Source organism: Artibeus jamaicensis, unplaced genomic scaffold (genome assembly GCF_021234435.1).
Source record: "Artibeus jamaicensis isolate MK-2021 breed Jamaican fruit bat unplaced genomic scaffold, CSHL_Jam_final contig_3152, whole genome shotgun sequence".
Taxonomy (NCBI): domain Eukaryota; kingdom Metazoa; phylum Chordata; class Mammalia; order Chiroptera; family Phyllostomidae; genus Artibeus; species Artibeus jamaicensis.
This window is the reverse complement of record NW_026521729.1, coordinates 2,509,906-2,523,869: the sequence shown is the minus strand read 5'-3', so window position 1 is coordinate 2,523,869 and position 13,964 is coordinate 2,509,906. Positions and strand designations below refer to the sequence as shown.

General features: G+C 48.7%; 1 protein-coding gene across 14 annotated transcripts in view; it reads right to left on the bottom strand.

The window, feature by feature from the left end:
* CES5A (carboxylesterase 5A) overlaps nt 1-13,964 on the bottom strand; it is a 193,188-nt gene that overhangs the window by 50,445 nt on the left and 128,779 nt on the right. For 8 of the 14 annotated variants that reach the window (XM_037141535.2, XM_053663280.1, XM_053663281.1 and 5 more), the window contains one exon: nt 9,997-10,198. The exons of 5 other annotated variants lie outside the window; for them this stretch is intronic. The gene's annotated coding sequence lies outside the window, so the exon portion shown is untranslated. The remainder of the gene's footprint in view (nt 1-9,996; nt 10,199-13,964) is intronic. One more of the 14 variants, XM_053663269.1, reaches the window with a different exon arrangement.

The following is a 13,964-nucleotide window of genomic DNA, read 5'->3' as shown; positions in this document are numbered from 1 at the left end:
CTCCATTCCCCCTCCCCCTCGGGCACTGCAGACCCCCGAGGGGCTGCAATGACTGTTGGCCTCCCCGTTCCTCACCCCTCTTACCCCTTCTACATACCCAAGTTCATTTGCACAGTTTGAGAATTGCTGATGTGACCGATGCCAAAACAAACACACTTGTCCAGGGGCTCCTCTCATCCTTTGCTCCCTGTGTGGTTTGCCTGGCAGGACACTCGAGTCTGGTTTTCACTCGGGGCTAAAATAGTTGTATCTGCCTGAAATAGCGCAGCCCCCACGCACCAGCTATTACATCAGCGTGTGTAAAGCAGAAAGACCAGCTGGAGAGGAAGGTCTTTAACCGTGGCTCTGCCACTGCGTGATGTCAGCCCCGTCACCCCCTCTCTGAACCTTGGTTTCTCCATCTTTCATACCAAACACCTGAGCGGGGTAAGTTGTAAGCAGCTGCCCCACACCAGTGTTTGGAGCTGAACGGGTGGTACCCATCTTCTTCTGAAAGCCCCCTGTGAACACCACCGACCCAGGTATTCCGCCCGGGGTTCTCATTCCAGGGGAAAATCTCACCTGTGACTGAGCTGGAAAGGACCCTTGTTCAACGTAGAGAAGTGCCCAAGACCTCCAGGATGAGTCCTCTTCCATTTCCTTGTCCAAGGAGACTTAAAAGGACCCGACAGTGCCTCTGTGTGTCACTTCTGGGCCAGAAATTGTGAAGACTTGGGTCCTAGTCCCAATTCCATTAATACCTGACAATGCAGCCTTAAGCAAGACCCCTCCCCTGCAGGGACTTGTTGCCTCACCCATTAAACTGAGGTAACCTCCCTGGATCAGTGAGAAGATATAATGAGGTAAAACGTATGGGCATACTTTGAACAGAATAAAACTCCCTACTAAGATAAAGGGCTCTATCTTTGGAAGCAGGGAGGGAGGCCAGAGCCATCTTCCAAGTAAGTCCCTGTGGCCCAACCTTGCCTCCCTCCACGCCAGCACAGTGCCATTCTGACCACTAGATGGCGGTAGAAGTCACATGCAGATTCAGAGAAGGGTGTGGGAGAGCCAGGGGGCCGCCTGCTGAAGAAAACTAGGCCAAAGCCAGCTTGTTACATCACTTCTAATGGAAGCAGCCAGTTCAGTCTGGATTTTTCTTTATTGCAGGCGACAATGCAAGGAAACTTCCCGGCTCTTGCGCATTTCAATGCTGTTCGTTTGGCCTGGAATCAGTCTTTATTTCCCAGAGACTGGTCCTGGAGCCCCTGCTCCGTTCCCTGGGTACAGTCCTGTCTCCCCAGAGGCCTCCGGCCCCCTCTCTGCACATGTCTCTCTGCCCCATCCTCCTGCGTGCTTATAGTGACTTTCTTGTCCTGCCTTTAAGTCTCAACCGGGCGTACCAAGCATTTGTGTCTGCTTGTAGCAGGGGCCTGCTGAGTGTGACCCGGGCCCTGCTTGAAGGAAAGAGGAGCTATAGGCCACCTGAGTTCAAATTCACCCCTGCCCCTCACTTCCCATCTGCATGATTTTGACCAAGTCATTCTAATTCCGTGTTCTTCATATTCCTTAGTTTTAAACTGGAGTTAATAACAGACTTTTAAAAATAACTAAATAAGTTAACCCTGGCTATTAACTTATAATAGATAAGGAAATAGAGCCAGGATGTGGCACTTTGTAGGAAATTATTTATTAAACACTTCCTAGGTGTAGGTACATTATCTGATTTAATGCCCATATCAGTGGCTCAGAGAAGTTAAACGACCTGCCTGAGGTTGCACAGCAGGACAGAAGTTAAGGGCAGGATTTGAACCTGGTTCTGTCCGACTTCCGGACCCCTGCCTCATGCTGCTCTTAAAGAAAGAAAATGAAGGTGCAAAGGCACGAAAACGGGACTGGCGGACCTGCAGCCTGCACCGCCAGTCCCGGGGTGGCTGCAAACCGGCCGACTGAAACTGTGCCGTGCTGCTTTCAGAGCTCTTTTCTTGGATTAACTCGAGCACTAACTGGGGCTTGGTGATCTGGGACAAAACCCCTCCTTGGGGCGCAATTTGCTCATTTAGAAAAGGAGCCCGTTTCATAGGTCACTATTTTCCACCCGTGCCTAGTTGTCGAAATTACTTGGGGTCCTTTTTAAAAGTACGGATTTGGGGGCCCTGTTTTCTGCTGCCAAAATAGAATCTCCAGGGGAGGGATCTGGACATCTGCGCTGGTAACACGTGACCTACGATTCTCAGGACCAGGGATGTTAGACAAATACCCTAGGCTCAGATAACCCTAGCGGTTCTCCTCACTCTCTCCATACTGATCTCACTAGCACTCAGCCAGACTCCAGGTGAGCTCCCTGCAGACACCGCCACCAACACCCCGGACCCCTCCCAGGGCCCCACGACCCAGCCCCCTGAACTCCTTCCCACCCCGCATGGGTTTGAGGCTCCTTTCCTCTTGTAAGGCACTCGGTTCTCCAGGGAGCTGAAGCTGTATAAATAATAAATGGAATTTACAGTAGCAGTTGGAACTCACTTGAGCACTAGAAACATCATCTTTTCATTGGGTGAGAAGGAAAAGAAGTAGCTTCCTCCTTGACGTTCCTGGTATGCAAAGCAGGGTGTTTTGACAGGACTTTATTCTAAATGCCCACGATGTCCATTTGGAAGGGGTCATCTCCACTGCCAGAGCAGCAGTGCCCTGCTGCCCCAGTCTGACAGGCCCAGGAGCCCTAAGTCAGACCACATTTTGGGCCAAGGCCAAGGGGACTAGCCCTGTGTTCTAGATGGGGGCCTTGTGGTAAGAATGGGAAAGAAGCCCCAGGGCATGAAGCCATCTCCAGCCTCAACAAATCAGCTCCTCCGGTAAATCCTTTCCATCCTTGCTCCTCAGGTTTGCGGAGTTATCAAAGGGTAAACTGCACAGTAGTGGCTGCCCCTTTTTTCTGCTCCAGCCCCCATCTCAGTGTCCACAAACCAGTGACCCCACTGACCTGAAACAGATCTAAAATTCTAACTGTTATGCAAAGTCTTTGTGTTAAAGAATTTTTTTCTGGGACAATGAGTACTCTGGGTCGGGTTTTGGGAGACTGGTGTATCAGTCAGCTATGGCCAGAGTAATGCCATGTAACAAACCACCCCGATCTCCATGGTTTGAAACAATCATATATTCTCACCTGTACACGTGCGGGTTGGCTCAGGCAGCTTTGCTTATTTCACTCAGTTGATCTCGACTCAGCTGAGTTTGGCTCTGACCTTGGGTTTGGTTCAGGTCTGCTCAGGACTCCCTCAACTCTTCTCAGACCAGTGGGGTAGCTGGGACATGTTTTGCTTATGTGATGACAGAACCCCAAGAAGGCAAGTCCACAGCCCAAGCTTATTTCAGGCAACTGCTGCATCCCATCTGCTTACATCCCAGTGACCAGAGCAAAAGGCAAGTACACTCTGTTCAACATGAGGCCAAAGCAAGTCACAGAACGCTGGTGGGGAGGGGGTCGGGAGAGACTGGAAGGTTAAAATGGAAACACAGAGTCGAGCAGGTAGGCCGGCACAGGGAAGTGGTCCTGGGGATCTGGCACCAGGCTTCACGTGGAGTTTACTGAAGCGACAGAAACATGACGGCAGCAATGTCTCCATGGGGGGTGGTGATAGGAAAGGAGAAAATGCAACTCAGAAAAAATAACAGCCATCTTCAACCACCTGCACAGCACGGCCCGGGCTCCAGCTTTTTCAGCGTCCCCTTTCCACCCCCAACTGAGAAAACTCACAGGAGAGGTGCCTGACCTCTCCTTCGTCACAGCTGGCCACTTGCTTTAGACAAGTCACAGCTTTGTAAAGGATTGGACCAGAAAGGGACTCAGGGTGACCGGCTTGTCCCACCCCATCCATCTCCAGAGAGGAAAGAAGGCTCGTGGAAGGTCGTCAGGCAAGTAGGAAGCAGGATGTACAGCACTTTCTTGCTTAAGCGACTTTGGCACCAGTGGCATCTCCAAACAGCCAGGCAATTAAAATTTCATTTATTCAGCAAACACTTGTTTAGCACCTATTCTGGCCCCTGTTCCAGGTGCTGGGGATAAAGAAGTGAACAAAATACCTCCCCAAAGGCTTCCATTTTGTTGGAAGGAGGGGCAGACAATAAATAAGGACCCGACTGAATTAGCTGTAATTCAGGAATAAGGAACAGGAGGGATAGAAGAAAGGAATAAGGAGGTTGTTGTGTCAGAGTTGGGTTTGTAGGGAGGGGACACTGGTGTCATATGCTGGCCGTAAAGGAAGGTCTCACATTAGATGGCACTTGATCAGTGTTATGTTCGAATGTTTGTGTCCCCCACCAAAATTTGTATGTTGGAATCCTATCCCCAAGGTCCTACCTTTGAGAGGTGATTAGTCCATAAGGGTGGGATCAGGAGGGTCAAGATTGGGATTAGTGCCCCTAAACAAGAAGCCCCCCGGAGCTCCCTAGCCCCTTGTAAGGAATACAACGAGTGGCCTGCAGCCTGGAAGACGGCCCTCACCCGGCCACGCTGGCACCCCAGTCTCAGACTTCCAGCCTCCAGAATGTTGACAGATAACTTTTGGTTGTTTCTAAGCCACCCAAATTGGGGCATTTTGCTTTAACAGCCTGTAGAGACTGACAATCAGGGCATCGAGAGAAGCAAGTGGAGAGACATACAGCTTCCCGTGCCCTTCTGGCAGAGGAAACCACAAGGGCAAAGGCCCTGAGTCAGGAACGAGCTTCACGAGGCACAAGGTGGGCAAGGGAAGCAGCGGTGCAAAAGGTCAGCGAGACAGGGCGTGGGCGTGGGGCCAGGCGGTGAAGGGCCTCAGAGGCTGCCCTGGTTAATTCATGTGTCCACATGACTGGCCTAAGGGATGCCCAGGTAACTGGTAAAACATTGCTTCTGAGCATGTCTGTGGGGGTGTTTCTAGAAGAAATTACCATTTGATTCAGTAGACCAAGATCCACAGTCACCATTGTGGGCCACCATCATGCAATCCACGGCAAACCCAAATAAAACAAACGGGTGAAGGCAGGGAAAATTCTCCCTCTGTCTTTCTGAGCTGGGACACCCGTCTTCTTGCGCCCTCCGATATCGGAGCTCCCAGCAGGACTTCCACTAGTGGCACCTGGCGCTCAAACCTTTCACTTTGGGCTACATCACACCGCCGGCTGTTCCAGTTCCCCAGTTTGCAGAAGCAGACTGTGGGACTTGTCAGCCTCCGTGATCACGTGAGCCAGTTCCTGTAATAAATCTCTTTGTACGGGTACCTACATCCTACTGGGTTTGTTGACCTGGAGAATGCTAACAGAGGGCATGGAAGGAATCGGTTTTGCTTGCAATGAGATGTGAAGCATTGAAGGCTTTGAGTCAAGGAGACACAGGACTGGACTTTGGTTGTAAAAGATCCATTTGGATGCTGTGTAGGGGGCACACTGTGGAGGTTCGGGATGGAAGCTAAGAGTCTGATGGGGAAGCAAGGGCGGTAATCCAAACAATGGGGCTGGCATCCTGGTGGTGGGGAAGGGTCAGATTTGGGATCAATTCTGGTGGCAAAGCTGAGAGAATTTCTGGAAGGACTTCACCTGCGCTGTTAGAGATTGAGGTCAGAAAGACTCCAAGATTTTCATCTTGAGCAACTGGAAAAGTTCCAGTCACCATTTTCTGGGACAGTTGCAGAAGGAACAGATTTGGGTGGGCAAATCAGAATTACATGTATAAGTAGCAGTTGCTTCATATGCTTTCTGATCGCCTATGTTTCACCCAAACCCAGGGCAGGTCAAAGGGTTTCTGTAGCCAATACAGCTCTGGTGGCCCTTTCCCCTATGCAATCTAGTCATTTCCAGTAAATGCTGGATCCTAGGCTGGGACCCCCAGAAACCAGACTCTGAGATGCAGTGTAGCATGCAGAGGTTTATTAACAGGGATTTATGGGGTCAACAGCACAGAAGAAAGGGAAGAAAGCAGAGTGGGAGAGGGAGATGTCGAGCTGAGGCGCAGGATCGGTGGGCCTGTGGGGGGTTCTGAAACTGAGATGATCCTTCAGAACTGCCTGCGTGGAAGCAGAGCCTGGGCAGGAGGGCTGCTCCCTGTGGGAACACATTCTTTATTCCAGAAGGGGGATCTGGGTGGTGTATCCCAAGGTTCACCACATCCCCGCCCGCCAGACACAGGAGGGGGGCTGGTTTCATTAAGTTCGGCTCTTCTCTCGAACTACTAATTCATGGCTGGTCAGCAAACGCCAAATCCATCTGAGCTCACCGACTTTCCCACCAGAGGTGAGGTGGGAGAATATCTGGATAACGGAAACGAACACAGAGGGGGTTTGTGCTTGTCCTCCCTGGAGGAAGGACGCCGCATGGAGCCAAGGGCGGTGGGCGCGGAGGCTGGCCAGGCCCAGACGGCAGACTCAGCCCTGGTTCTGCCTCATAAATCACCCTCTCCTCCGGGTCAGCCGTCCGCACATAAAACTCTTAAGAGTTTAGGTGAGAACCGTGAGCTGAGCACAATTCCCACATTCTCCTTGTCCCCCTAATTCCCAGGGGGAAGCAAACAGTAAAGGAAATAATAATCATTATCATTGCGATTTCATAGATAAGATGTTAATAAAAAGAGACCGCTTGTTATTTTTAGTCACACATGAAACATTCAAAAATGTAACTCATGTACTAGGTCATAAAGGGAATCCAACAAATCCCATCAGAAGGAAGTCAAACAAGTTACCTTCCAACCAAAAGACAGTAAAATTACAAATTAATAACAAAGATTTAGCTAAAAATTGTATGCATTTGAAAATGTTAAGTACCTTTTAAGTAATTCTTAGGTTAACATGGAAAAATTAACATTACTATTTAAAAATGAATGACAAGGTAGACCAAAAATCTAAAGTATATACATACCTAACCCAGGAAAATTTAGTCTTAAAGTTCTTAGAAAAAAGTTGAAAACAAAGTAACTAAGCTTTTCAACTCAAGAAGTTAGAAAAACAAAATAACAATGGAATGTGAGAAAAGTAATAGAGATATAATATAAAAAATTAATGAGCTAGAAAACAAATAAACCAATATTGCTGATTAATAAAACTAAAAGCCAGTTTTTAGAAAACACCAATAAACTAGAATAGCCAACGGCAAAACCAAGAGATCAGGGGTCCAGTGGGAAAGAGCAACAGAAAAATGCAACATTAAGAAAGAGAAAGCATATTTTAAATTAAATAGAAAACATGTGCAAATTTATACCAAAGCATTTGAAAATCTGGATGAACTGGATACTTTTCTGGAAAATAATAAATCATGATAATTGGCTGAAAAAATCATAAAAGAGCAATAATCACCTAAGAAATTGAGAAAGTAATTAAAGTTCTATCAGCCTCCGGTTCACCAAGGTCAGAAAGTTTAGTCTCGAGTGTTCTACGAAACGTGCAGGAAACCCAGAATCCCATGCAGTACACCACTGCATGGGATAGAAGAGCACAGAAACTACCCAACTTGTGTTTATGTGGCTGGAATAACTCAATTCCAAAACTGGAAAAGGAAAACACAGACAAAAGTAAAAAATCATAAGTCAATATCATTGATAGGCAAAGACACGAAAATCCCAAAGAATTAGACATTCAAAACCAGTAATGCATTATAAGCAGAAATAATGTAAGAACGGTTCAACAGTAGAACACATTCCATGTTTTTGACTAGATTGACATCATCTCAACAAATCATCTCAACCGATGCCAAAATTTAATAAACGTTAGCACCCGTTCCTGCCTTAAAAACATAAAACTTCTACAGAAGTTCTTTGTACTACAGAACCCCAGCACACACCACAGTCTGTGGCACATTATCAGAAACAACCCATTACAGTCAGGGTCAAGGCCGACTGTCCGTAACTGGCTGTTTCCTTTAGATGCTGCACAGAGGGTTTGCCCATGGACAGGCAAAAGGAGAAAACGGCAACTGTGCCACTGAACAGAAAGAGACTAGAACGCTTAGTATTTGCAGTCACTGTCATCATCTACTTAGAAAGTCCACAGAAACCAAAAGGCCATTAGAATCAAACGTGACCTCATCCAGGTGACAGATATAAAATCAACATACAACATTAATAACTTCTTATGCCACAGCAGTCACTAATTAGAATATGCATTTTATAACCTCATTCACAGAAGGAAAAAATCTGAAAAGTACCTGACATATGAATGAGAACTATCAGCAAAAATAAATAAATAAATAAATAAATAAATAAAAATTTAAAAAAATATATATATTATATATATAAAGCTTTAGGACATGAAGAAAAATCTGAATAAACATAAAGCCTGTGACGCTGCCCGGCGGAAAGGAGCTTAAACAGCCAGCTGTCTGTTCAGGGCCTTCATCTCTAGGCGAGGACCACACTCAAGACAGCAAAGGCCAACCCCAAAAGCCCCACTTCTGAGCCAAGACCGAGGACGCCACCCACCGTGGGGAACATAAGAAGATGTCTTCTCAGGAAGCCAAGATGAGGGCCTGCACCAGAAAGAGAACGGAGCAGAAAGAACGGCTGGGAGACACAGCAAGAAAAAGTTGCAGACTTGATAAACTGCATGTCGTGGGCGCTGACCAAGGTGAGACCCAAGGGTGGGAGTGGGGAAGGTCTCTCTCCCCACACACCCTAAAAGCCTCCGTGGCAAAACAGATGGTACAGCACGTTTTTAAACCACTTTTTAACACAGTTACTTTTTTTTTTTGGTCTTCTTGCTCTTTATCCCTTGAGTTAAAAGCCCCACCAGCTGTCACTGTCTGAAGAAAATGTCAGGGCTTGTGGCTGCCTGTGCATCTCCTCAGCTCAGGGCCCCCGGGGAGTCGGGGGTGGGGAGCAGCGTAGCTCCTGGGGACCTTGGCCAGCTGTGATCCGGCTGCAGAACTGGTGAAAAGGCTGAAGGGTGGGCCCCTCACCAAAATGAGCCCCCCGCAGAGGTTCCCAGACAATCCTTCACCACGCCAGCCCTTCCAAGTATTAAATGTGTGCACGTCCCAAAGCACTTCCCTTCCCCCACACCCCTGTGAGGTCAGCACCATTCTTCCCACTTCGTAGAGACAGCAGTGAGGAAGCCTGGCTTCCAGCCTTGCCATCTACAAGCTGTGTGTCCTCAGAAGAGTTCCTTTCCCTCTCTGGACCTTATCTTCTCCAACTACACAATGAAGATCACCAAAGGTCCTCCAAAGTCCTTCCAGTTCTAAGGCACTGGATGTCATCTAGTGTCAGGAATCCCTCTCTGAGCGACAGTTCCCACAACGGTCGACTCCTTCCTACCTCCCCAGGGAGAGCCCGCTTACACATGGGGAGAGCAGAAACTGGGAGCTGCAGGGAGCTACCAAACTAGGTCCCGTTCCCTTGGTGGCCCCCCCACCCCCCACCCTCGTTCTCCAAACACCAATCAGTAACCTCTTTAAATGGCAGCCCAGGAGGGCAGTTGGTTTCTCGTGGAATCAAAAAAAGAAAAACCTTGATGAGTAATTTGCTAAAACCAACCTCCCCCCAACCTTTTAAAATCACACATTTAAACTCATTTAGAGAACTCTGAAGATGCATTTAAATTTTCTTTCCTCCTTGTTTAACTATGTAATTGTTTTCACTCACAGTAATCTTCTCTCAGAGGCGTATGCTTGACTTATTTAATAAATCTTTCTCCACATTTGAAATCATCCTTTAGCAAATAAGGAGCTTGACACTCCATTACCCACAGTAAATTTTACTGCCATGAAATCACCACATGCCACATGGAGAGAAGAAGACGCCAGGATGGCCTCCGGGAGCCCAGCCTGCCTCTGGAGTCCTAATTCCTGGGTCCTCCTGGGAGTCGAGGTGTCAATCTAGCCCATCGAGGGGCTGACCCAGGGATAGAGAGCTGGGTGGGTAAATTTACACCGGCCCTATGGCTCATCTTTGTCATTCCAGTGGGTCTGGGGTTGGGTTTCGGCAGTAGTTGCCGGTGGCTAGATCCCACCATGGGGTCAAAGCAGGGAGCAGGCGGAGAGAACAGAGACCACACCCACCTTTGCTGCTGACACAAGGCCTCCCTGGCCTTGGCACAGAGGCCGAGTCCCCTTGAGCACTGCGTACGTGGCACAGATGATAAAGAGAGGACTAATGTGTTTACCGCTCTCCTCCACCGCTGCCAGCTGGCTGCATTCTCAGGGGGCACTGAAGCTGAGCTTACAAGCTGATGGCGCCGCTCCTCATCGCCAACAGGCGGGTCTGGCATGGAGAGAAAGAACAGAATCACGGGTGGGGGGAACCTTGGAGACAGGGCCGAAAGGGGTCTCAGAGGCCGTTGATTCAAGCTTTGCTGTGTTGGCTTCTGCACTAAGGCAGATAAGTGAGTGAGACAGTGAGTGAGACAGAGAGAGAGAGAGAGCTCTGCATGGAACCCAGGTGGCCACCAGTCCAATGGGAGCTCTCTGTGCAGCCCAGACACGTATGGGTATAAAGTGATATGGCTCCGCATGGCCAGTGGCACCCAGGAAGTGCTCAATGCCCTGGAATGACAGCACCCTGCAGGGGATGGCCCTTTAGGAAACTGCATCTCAATGGTGTCAGTGCTGCTGGTTTGGGGCCCACACTTTAAGCAGCAAGAGTCCTCCCTGCGGACACGCATCAGACTAGTATTGAGCACCCACTGTGGACAGGGAGCAAGTTCGCACCAGGTGCTGGAGACATGAATCTGAAAATGACATGGTCCCCAGCCTGAGGAGACTGGGCAGAGTTGACTTCAAGGGCAGCTCTCTTTCATAAATCCCAATGGTCCTTAGGGGCAGAGAGATGTCTCGTCCCCTGTAGAATGTTCTCTTTTTTGACTTAACTGTTATTGTTGACACTGTTGCAGATGTACCATTTCCCCCCACATACCCCTTTGCCCACCTGCCCCCAGGCCCCCATCAAGACCTTCTTGAATCCAGTTACTTTGCTCCTGCCTCGCGCTCAGTGCACAGTGGAACAGAAGACCAGTTCACCACACTTTCAATTACCAGCAAGTCTGTGGCTTTTACGTGACCTTCTCTTCTTCTAAAGGAGTATAGGGAGTGGGAAGTCATTGATTCTCTCTGCCCAACCCAGGGAAGAGGTGAACATCAAAAACTATAGGAAGGAAACTGGCAGAACAGGGAAGGGAAATGCTTTTATACCTTCGCACAAAACGATATCCATCAAACACCTATAACTACGTCTATGCATCGAGCCACTAGCCTACAGGATGCCTTCAGGAGCTTGCAAGGCTGAGGCTCCCACTCCTGACTTGCTCCCGGAGGTCTTTTCTCCATGTAGCCACCAGAGAATCTACTCAAAACCCTCTGACAGCTTCTCCTCTTGCTCACAATAAGACCCTCTGGTCAGCCACGCACCTTCTCTCTCCCCTCCCCTCGTCCTGCCTCTGCCTTTGCATGAGTGCTTTTCCCTGCCCAAATTTCCCTCTTTTCAAAAGAACACCAGTCGTGGGGGTGGGGAACACCAGTCGTGGGGGTGGGGCCCACCCTAATCCAGTAGGACCTTGCCTTCATTTAACTAATTACATCTGCAAAGACTATTTCCAAATAAGGTCACATTCTGAGGATCCTGGAGGGCATGAAGTTTTAGGGGACACTATTCAACTTAGCACAGCCTCCGACGACTCCAGTGGCAGAAAAGAACAGAAATGTGTTCTCTCATATCTTCAGAGCCTGGAAGTCCAAAACCAAGGGGCTGGCAGGGCTGTGTTCCCTCTGAAGGGTCCTCATGCAGGGGCATGGCTGCACCCCATGGCCTAGGCTGTCCACCTCGGAAATGTCTGCTGTCCTTTCTCTGACCTCTTCTGCCACTAACAGAGGGGAGTGCTGGCTTTCAGGGAGTGTCGTGCCTCTTTAACACGCACATGCACACACACACCAAAGTTAGGGAGAGCCAGACAATCCGATGGTTCCCTGAGGCTCAGGGGGAGGACCTGCCCTGTTCCTGGCCATCTTTATGAGGCAGAGAGCCTATAACACCCCTGCCTCCCAGAGCGACCACAAGCGTGTGGATACGCCTGAAGTCAGGTGAACTTGGAGGGCGACCCTGAGGCAAGCACCTCTGCTTCCCACCTCCCTGGGTGTTCCAGCCACACCCGCGAGGGAGTCCTAGCCCCTCCCCACAGGCACATGGCTTTGTTCTTGCTGATCTCCAAAAGCAATGCAGTAAGCCTCAGACACACTGCGTGTGTGTGCAGAAGATGGGGATCATTTCCTTACAGTCTCCCATGGGGCGGGGCGTCCAGGGGCAGGGTGAAGGTGGAGCAGAGAAAGAGGCGAGTGAGCAGAAGTGGAACCGAGCACTTCTGGTAGCCAGTGGAATGCTGTTCTGCTGGTTCCCTGTGAGGAACCCAAATCGCCTCTTCACTGAGGAATGAACAGACCTTGAAAAGGCCGCTAATGTAAGATAATGGCTCCTACAAAATGCAGCCTATCAAAGGGACCATAAAGGAAAGTGGGGTTAATGGTTAATGGTTATGCTGCTGAGAATCTAGGGAACAGCTCTCAACACACTTAATGCAAAGAGAACCTCCCGGGTGCTACCACTAGCCGGTCCCCTTGCCTCTCCAAACGCCCCAATAAACTGGCAGGAATCACTCTCCCCATTTCATAGGTAGGAAGGAACATGGGTCCTTGGAGATCTTAAGATGAACTAGCAGGAAATGGTTCCTTCAAATGCAACCAAACGGCTCCTTCCGTTTACAGATGAGGAAATGAGATCCAGAAACAGTGATGCACTGGACCAAGGTCATACAGCCGGTGAGATGCCCAGTCGGAATTCAAACCCAAGTGTGGCTGCAAGTCCAGGGCTCTTTCCACAATGACACATGCTGACGTGGTGTGTGGCTCACCCAGGTTCCCATGGTTAGTGGATATGAAAATGGAGACTTCCACCAAGGACTTCCAACTCCCGATCCAGCCTCGTTTCAAAGGGAATTTTCACCCACTCGCCAGCTCCATATCCCCCTCATGCTTCACCCTTAGAGATTGCTCCAAGGGGCTCAGAGCTGCTGGGTCCACGTGGGACAGGAGGCCCTGTGAGAGAGCACTGCTCACTGGAAGGACAAGTCCTAATCTTCACTATGCGACCAGACTGTGTTAACAAACTGGGCCAGAGCATTCGTTAGTTTGCGTCAACTCCGACACCGAATAGAAGGGGGAAAGTGGGACACTTTGGAACTGCCTCTCCTCTGTGCCAACAAACTGCCACTATTTTAACTTCATTTGTGCGGTACAAATGAGAAGGAGATAAATGCCGTGTTCCAGCCAGAGTCTATTAGTGGGTACCAAGGGCAACATGGGAAGATTGTGCAACCTGGCCATGTTGGAAAAGGGGGAAGAGCTACACCCAAGGTCTTGGGTCTATAATCCCTCTGCCTGGGAATCATGACGCAAGATAAGTACACACTCGGTGAATGACACACCTACATCCAGCTGCCTATAATTTTTTAAAAGTTATATACAAATTCTAGCTGAGTAATCTTGGATAGGCTGGTGAACTCCTTTGAGCCTTATTTTTCTCATCTGTAAAACTGAGATACTCTCTGGCCTGCCTACGCTGTTTTTGTATGAGAATTAAATCAGAAAATGGATAGGTAATTGCAACTGCTTCACAGATATAATTAATTATGCATTGTATGTAATACACACACAAAATAACTTTGCACCTAAGTAATTTGGATGCATGTTATAAGTGGGCAATTCAAAATAAAATATATTGCCTTCTCACATCTCTGATGTAACTAATCCCATGAGATCCAACAGAAGAAATGTTTAAATTATTCTTTTGTTTTAATACATTTTCATCAAAGTATAGCATGTCATACAGAAAGTACTTGATGAATTTTTCCAAAGTGAACATGCTTGTACCACTAGCGCCCACATCAATAATTAACATAACATCGGCCCCTAAGAAGCCCCCCTTACTCACTCCCTCTCGCTATCACCCCCTCTTCCAAAAGTAACCATTACCCTGACTTCCA